Below are 8,290 nucleotides of genomic sequence, written 5' to 3'. Positions count from 1 at the left end.
TCCCTTTACCTTTACCTTTACCTGTAAAAGCAATACCATATTTCCTTGCATGATTTCTGTTCCTAATGTTATGCAAACTCGCTTTTTTCTTCCGATGAATTTCCCAACGTTCCTACACCCGGGACACTGAAAAATATCTGGAGCCACAGCGGTTGTATGGCCAAGAATAATTAGGGTGGGATAGTAAAGTAACTGGAGTCTGTTGTGATATAAAATGCAAATGCTGTACTTTAGAACAAAAAATCTTGACATTTAAAGCACATCCCAGTTTCTTGGGGTTTTTTTTGTTTTTTGTAAGTGGCCTGATAATTAGAGTGTAGTGTAAAGAACAAGTTCATATGGAAACGTTCTCATTTGATATGCAAGTCATAAATTAAAAATTGGAGGCAAGATTATATTTTCTGAGCTGAGTGTCTTTACATCCACTTAACATTAATCCCTGGTAACCCAAAACAGAAAATATTTAATATTCTTTACTTTTTTTTAGCACAATGATATAAACCTCCCAGTTGCAATAAACCAAAGAGGTAAGCCAAAATGAGAGGTCAAACAGTAAAATACCAATTCCATACTTCGTATAGTTTTGAGAATAGAAAAAAGTGGCTTTCCCATGAGCACATCAGATGGGCAAGATAATGGGCAAAACCTTGCCCAATATTTTGGTGCAATCTATGGGCCCCAGTGCCAATGTGTCCCACACTTATTGGGCATGGAGCAAGCCTTATAGTGACTGCTGCTATTGCTAGGGGTGGGATAGAAATCTCATCCATTTTAAAACTGAACCTACCTAACAGCCATCCTTTGAAATGTGTGCTGCTCTGGATTTTGCAATGCAATTCTCCAGCCAAGTAAGGTGGACAATACAATGCATATACTACAACAAAGTTTGCAAAAGAATGCATATATTAGTGAAAACAACATCCCAAATTGCATTGTGTTAGGAGGCTCTATTTTGACTAAAATGTTTATATTAAGGAAAATTGCATATAAAAGTGTGTCTATTCACACTAAATGTGTGGTGAATTTTCACAAGGACTTCTTTAAAATTGAAACAAGGGAATAAAGAAACTGAGAGGAACCAAAACTAACATTCACCTAACTGTAGTTATACAGGACCCCAACGATGAGTAGGGTGCCTGAACTCTGATGAAAAAAGGCAGTGACCCTCTATGGCTCTGTGGGATAAGAGGAAGTGCTGTGAACTCTTGTGACTTTCCAACCCCTCTTTAACACCACTCCTCCAGGATTCCTGACAGACAATGGGATATAAATGTTGGTGGCACTGTGGTCTAAACCACTAAGCCTCTTGGGCTTCCCAATCAGAAGGTCGGTGGTTTAAATCCCCATGATGGAGTGAGCTCCTGTACTCTGTCCCAGCTCCTGCCAACCTAGCAGTTCAAAAGCACACCACTGCAAGTAGATAAATAGGTACCACTGCGGCAGAAAGTAAACGGCATTTCCAAGTGCTCTGGCTTCTGTCACTGAGTTCCATTGCACCAGAAGTGGTTTAGTCACGCTGGCCATACGACCCAGAAAGCTGTCTGTGGACAAACACCGGCTCCCTCGGCCTGAAAGCGAGATGAGTGCCACAACCCTATAGTCACCTTTGACTGGATTTAACTATCCAGGGGTCCTTTACCTTTTTTTACCTATAAATGAAATTAATAACATACAGGGCTTGTTCATCCAACAACATATCGAAAGGAGTCTTGCAAAGTAGAATGCTTTAAAACTGTTGCACTGTGTTATCTCTAAAAACCTTTCTGAACATAGCCTGGGACAGGATTGAAAACATAAGATGGCTCAAGTCTCACTGAATGCCTTAAAGTCTTGGTCATATCTCAATATCTACTAACCAGGATGTTATATGATAGAGCAGGGATTCCCAAAGTGTGGCACCTGGAGATACACAAAAAGATTTCAAAGAGTACACAGCTGATATTTTTTTTAAAAAAAAAATTATTTTACTTTAACACTTTTTTAGCTTCAGGGGGGAAAATCAAAGAGAAAATAGTATTATTAAAACTACTCCAAAATTATCTTCACCTGAGAAGGGGTACTGTGGTAAGACTAAATCTGTAAACAGGGGTAAGTTTGGGAAACACTGATAGAACTCTTCCATAACCTAAACTGTTCCAGATTCATTAACAATATTTAAGGCAGAAGCATACTTTACACAGTTGTTAATTCAGACTCTGGCAGAATGAAATCCTGACCCACCTGGCCACTGGTGCGTTTCATTCCTTATAACCAACTAGTGTTTGTTTTGCTGCTGTAGATTTCGAGTTACATTGCCAATTTAATTCACATTTCCTTAAAAAAAAAATTCACAAGACACTCCTAAACCTCGCTGAAAACAACATTGCTTATCTAGAAGTCGCCTGGAGCAGACCTTAATGGACCAAGTTTAAACCCTTGTAAATGAGTCAATTGTAACAGGAATGCTGGCATGAGTTCAGCCGGTAGCTTTGCCAGGAGTAGCTCCCATAACAATTACACTTCCTTGATTGAAATCTATCAATCACTGCCATAAAAAATATACCATGCCAGCATGTCTCTTCCTCATTTAGAAATATTATTGTGATTTAGAAAGTATCAAGGTGAAATAATGTCATTAAAAAAAATTAAAATGCAACAACACGAAAATGCTTGTCAGATATAAACATTGCCATGAATTAAAGAAGTTAAGCTGCATTATGTTCTGTGGGGAAACGATAGACACATAACCTGCACTGGGAAATATCTAAACTGCATTATGAGGGCTAAAGTTCACCGTTCACTGTGAATCATAGTGACACAGTAAACAAGGATAGCCTGAATATCTTTGATTAATTGGAGAACTTGACAAAATGAAGAATAAATTAAAGCAAAAGGAGATGAATTTAGGAATGGTTGTAAAGTACCTGCCTTGAGTGCAAAAATTCCCATGTCCAACCCCCTGCCAGAATTTCCAAACAGAGTCCCTTTTCTGAAACCCTAATGAATGGAGGAATAGGAAATATGTTTAAGGATAAATCACGATTGGTATGGATTAAACAACTGTAGTTAATTTTGGATTAGTCTTTTTGGGAGGGCGGGGACAACTGCATTTTTCTGTGTAGCATTTAAAATTACAGCATATTGGTTTTTCTATTTTTGCTGCATATTGTACATATAAAAAAACCACACTAGTCTCCCTCTTTGCCTTTGCTTATTAACACCGTATTAATGACTATGTTGAGGTTACAGAATACTGCATAACTGTGATCTTTACCATTTGTGTATACATCTCACCAAATTGCACTAGAAATTGCGGGAATTTTATTAATTGCAACACAGAGAGGAAGTGTGCAAGGTGACAGGATCATAGCAAGGCATCAGATACTCGTGTGTGTGTGTGTGTGTGTGTATGAGAGAGAGAGAGAGAGAGAGAGAGAGAGAGAGAGAGAGAGAGAGAGAGAGAGAGAGAGAGAGAGATATTACAGATGAATGGGGAATTAGTCAGAGGGAAGAAAAGAGTAAAAATATATAGCCAGAGTGTATCATTTAGAATCCCCCATATTGCCTTCTATCTTACAATCTTTTAATAAAATCTTGTGTAAAATAACAGAAGGTAAAAACATTGAGATGCTCTATTGCAACTGGGCAATAAAAAATTGCAGCTTACAATAAGAAACATTGGAGCATCAGCAGAGTAATGACCTAGCCCTTCCAATTAGTGTACCATGAATATCTCGTTCAACATGGGTTGATTGATGATCCCTGGTACTCGTGTATGAGTGTTTGATGAAGCACTTCTGGGCTTGCAGTGATTTCCCTCCTTGTGCCCCAGTCTTCCTAAGGCATGTCACTTACTTATGTGGCCCTGCAGCCTTCCTTTGCTGTGACCATGCTACTAACAACATCAAGGCTGTGTGCTGAAGCTGTCTGCCTGCTAATGCAGTGTCTTTCCCTTTACTGGAGAGCAGGAACCATTGTTCAATGGCAGAACACACACTTTTCATTCAGAAGGTCCCAAGGAGGAATGACCACTCCCCACATTAAATGGGGGGCGCCCTTTGCATGATTGTGCGCAGCCCCTGGACCCTATGCGGCACCATTAGCACAGGCTTGGCTTCGCCTTCCCCAGGTAGGTTACCTGGAGGTTTCCGCCTACCTCAGCCAGTTGCCCAATCCTGCCTGGGGAAGCGTTACCAAGGTGATCAGGCCAGGTAGGGAGAGGGACTACCCTGCCCACACAATAGGGGAAGGGTCTCACCTGGGAATCGTCAGTTGGCTCCAGAGCTTCTCCCACCCTACCCACCCTTAGTTAAGACTTCTTTTGCAGGTTAACCTTTTCTCCACAGGTACGCGGGTGCTGCTACGTCAAGGTCGCTGTTAAAGGGCCAGAAAGGAATTCCCCTGCATTGACAGGTTTGCCTTTCCCATAGCAAAACGTCACAACTTTGGTGGTATCAGGCCTTGGGTGGGATTCTTTAGCCTATTCCCTGAATGGGGTGGGGGGCCTGCAGCGGTGACCCACGCCCCCTCCTCTTTGTGGCGGCGATACTAGGGTTCCCCGTTAAAGGGGTTGTTTGAGGGGAGGCTTTGGCTATACGCCTAGAGGTCGTCATTGCTCTCCCTTGAGATGGCAGTGTAATAGGGGCAGGCTCTCTCTTCTTGAATATATGTTCTCCAGAGCCAGCCCATCCTCCCCACACACACTGGATAACCCTGATGTTCCCCAGATCCCCGGCTGGGGACTGGGAGGGATAAATGCCCAAAGCCTGAACCAAGGTCTACCCACATCTGAAACATAATAACAGTTGTGGCCAATTTTAATCACATAGCATGTTGTCTTGAGTCGTTATTCCACACCGCCCAGGGTTTGGGGGACTCCGCCTGTCCACACAATACGATTTTCCATTGGTGAAAAAATTGGGAGTTTGGCTTTTGCTGCTCAACTCCCCATGAGACTCTGAGTCCCCTAAGTCCATGATCGGTCAGAGAAAAATGGATAGAGGCAGGATCCAGTGGAAAGCAAGGGTGATATTTATTTTTCTGTTACAACTGAGTTCCCTCCCCAAGGAGAGAAAGAGTCCCAGAACAAAAGTTTGCATGAACCTTTAAATCCTTTTGACATTGCCCAACCCCCTTAGCCAAAGACTACCTCAAAATCGTCATACATACATCATAGGAGGTGGCCTACAGCAGAAATCCTGTCTGCCATGATACCTGACAATGGTCTCTGGTTGCATTACCTGGACAACCTGGCCATTCTTTTGTGATGATTAACGCTTTAGTTCCTGAATCCAGATCATCACCTTGCCAACAAAGGTCCATATAGTTAAAGCTATGGTTTTCCCAGTCGTGATGTAAGGAAGTGAGAGCTGGACCATAAAGAAGGCTGATCGCCGAAGAATTGATGCTTTTAAATTATGGTGCAGGAGGAGACTCTTGAGAGTCCCATGGACTGCAAGAAGATCAAACCTCTCCATTATTTTTTTTATAAAATATTTATTAAGATTTTCAAAATATTACAAAAGAAAAATAGAAAAAAGAAAAATACAAAATAAAAATAATTAAAAACAACTCAATCTTTCCATTACTTATTTTTCATTAGCTTGTTTCCCGGACCTCCTCACGCCTCCCTTTTTTGTATTCCAATTCAGTTTGTTGGTTCAGCAAATCCTTCCCCTCTTTGTTTATCCAAATCTTTAATCTTAAAATATTATAACATTAAATCTTTACCTATTAATAATCCATTTTTCATATTCCCTTATAGTATTGCAGCTAAAAACCCCTTAGTTTCTATCCAACATCATTCTAACATTCAAACCTCTCCATTCTTAAGGAAATCAGTCCTGAGTGCTCACTGGAAGGACAGATCGTGAAACTGAGGCTCTAATACTTTGGCCACCTCATGAGAAGAGAAGACTCCCCAGAAAAGACCCTGATGATGGGAAAGATGGAGGGCACAAGGAGAAGGGGATGACAGAGGACGAGATGGTTGGACAGTGTTCTCGAAGCTACCAGCATGAGTCTGACCAAACTGTGGGAGGCAGTGGAAGACAGGAGTGCCTGGCATGCTCTGGTCCATGGGGTCACAAAGAGTCGGACACGACTAAATGACTAAACAACAAACTCATTGAACTTAAGGTATGGATGTGGCCTACAACTCCTATCAGCCCCTGCCAGCATGGCAAGCAACCTGGGATGATGGTAGTTGTAGTCTGACAACATGGGGTCAGCATTGCCTTAGCTTCCCCAATCTACTTCAAATGGCAATGGTGTACCAAGATCTCTTTGATTAAAAAAAACCAATCCTTTACAGCATTCATTTCTGCGCACCCCATTGCACAGAGCAGCTGGATGGCAAAATGCATGCTACTGTGGCTTCCTCCTTCAGCTTAAGTTGGGGTAATACAGCCTGACTGTAAATGTCACTTGAGGGGGGCCAGAGCTGAGATCAGACAGCTCACGTGAGGGGCTGAGTTGCACTCTGTGCTCAGAAGCTTCATTTGAAACATTTGAAGTCGGTTCCTGAGGCAGGCTGCCTACCTGGGGTAAGACCTAGGTTAATCTCTTCCAGGTGGTTGAACATGAAGACATCAGTCAGTGTTACAGCCACTTGCCTCTTCAAAGTAACCGGAGACAGCTGCTGTTAAGCTAATCAATACTCAAGTGTAGAGAATGAAAAGCAAAAGGTTCTCTTTCTGCAGGGGTTGGCAGCATGCTTAGAATTACAAAGTGCACATTTGTAGCTTTGATGGGCGAGAGATCCTTTTTTTAAAGAGGAGCTCCCTTGTTTGGCAAAGTTGTGTTTATCAATCTGAAATGTAACTCTGATAGAAGTGCCATCCATTGTTGCCCAGGAGTATGCAAATAGTTTCCTAGTGGTTACAGCAAAGGACCAATTGCTTAGAAAACCTGAAAGCCTGGGATCTACTCAACAGTTTATCTATCTTCTCGAAATCAGCCAGCAGACTTATCCTTTGGATGGGGCAAGGTCCTGTGTCTTGGTTATATTTCAGAGAGTGAAAATCCGGACAGAAAAGTTGTTGAGCTTTCTAAGGCAAGGTGGTTGAGCTTCTCATGCAAAGTCACACACAAAAAATGAGGTTTTAGAGCTTTCTTTCCCAGAAATCACCAAGATTACCACTTCCAATAAGGGTTGACATACGTTTGGATTTTCCCAGACATTAAAGGGATTACGGCCCAATGGCTGGATCCCGGATATGTCTGGGAAATTCCAGATGTATGGCAACCCTACATAGGATGGCCAGGTGAAAAAGGAGACAGGACTTCTGCATTTGTCTAACAGTTGAGTAGGAGAGGAGTTTTTGCCTGACAAACCAGCTCCTGCAGGTCTAATAGAAGTTCTGTCCTCTTTTGCAAATGGCCACTTTAATCTTGTGAGATTCCCCAGATGTTGAACTAGATCTCTATGGGCTCTATGGAGGGTCTCTGCCACATAACCCCTGCACCAATTGGGAGTTGCCTGCATAGATAGTTGAAATAAAATAAACATTAAGAATGAATGGTTCAGATTCTCTCCTCAGCTGGTGTTACGTTGTCCACAGGCCCTGTCCAGCGGCAACCTCATGCCTCTTTGAATAGCTCAGGACCCATAAAGAATGGCACAGCAGTGGACTGTATGACCTAATCGACCATCCCATTCTGTTGCTCCTATCTGCCGAGGGATGAGGAGGAAATGGACGTTCCTCTGCTTTCCTGCATTGCTGAACTCTTGTGAACGTGTGGTAACATTTTCGGAAGGATGTTATATACACTGAGCCAATCATGGGGTGGTACAGATCCTACAAAACTATAGGACCTGTAATACATGGGTGGCGCTGTGGTTTAAACAACTGAGCCTCTTGGGCTTGCCGATCAGAAGGTTGGTGGTTTGAATCTCTGCAACGGGGTGAGCTCCCATTGCTCTGTCCCAGCTCCTGTCAACCTAGCAGTTCGAAAGCACGCCAGTGCAAGTAGATAAATAGGGACCACTGTGGTGGGATGGTAAACAACGTTTCCATGCACGCTTGTTTCCGTCACAGTGTCCCTTTGCGCCAGAAGCAGTTTAGTCATGCTGGCCACATGACCCGGAAAGCTACCTGTGGACAAACACCGGCTCCCTCGGCCTGAAAGCAAGATGAGCGTCACAACCCCATAGTTACCTTTGTCTAGACTTAACTGTCCAGGGGTCCTTTACCTTTACCTTTTACAAAACTGTGATAGTTCAAAGAAAATGGTTTGGAGGGATTGTATATGTTCCTACTATAAAACAAGACTCCATGGACACAGAAAACTCACATGGGGAGAAATCTAC

Source organism: Podarcis bocagei (assembly GCF_964188305.1).
Source record: "Podarcis bocagei genome assembly, chromosome: 8".
In the NCBI taxonomy this organism is placed as follows: domain Eukaryota; kingdom Metazoa; phylum Chordata; class Lepidosauria; order Squamata; family Lacertidae; genus Podarcis; species Podarcis bocagei.
This window is presented reverse-complemented; position numbering follows the sequence as displayed.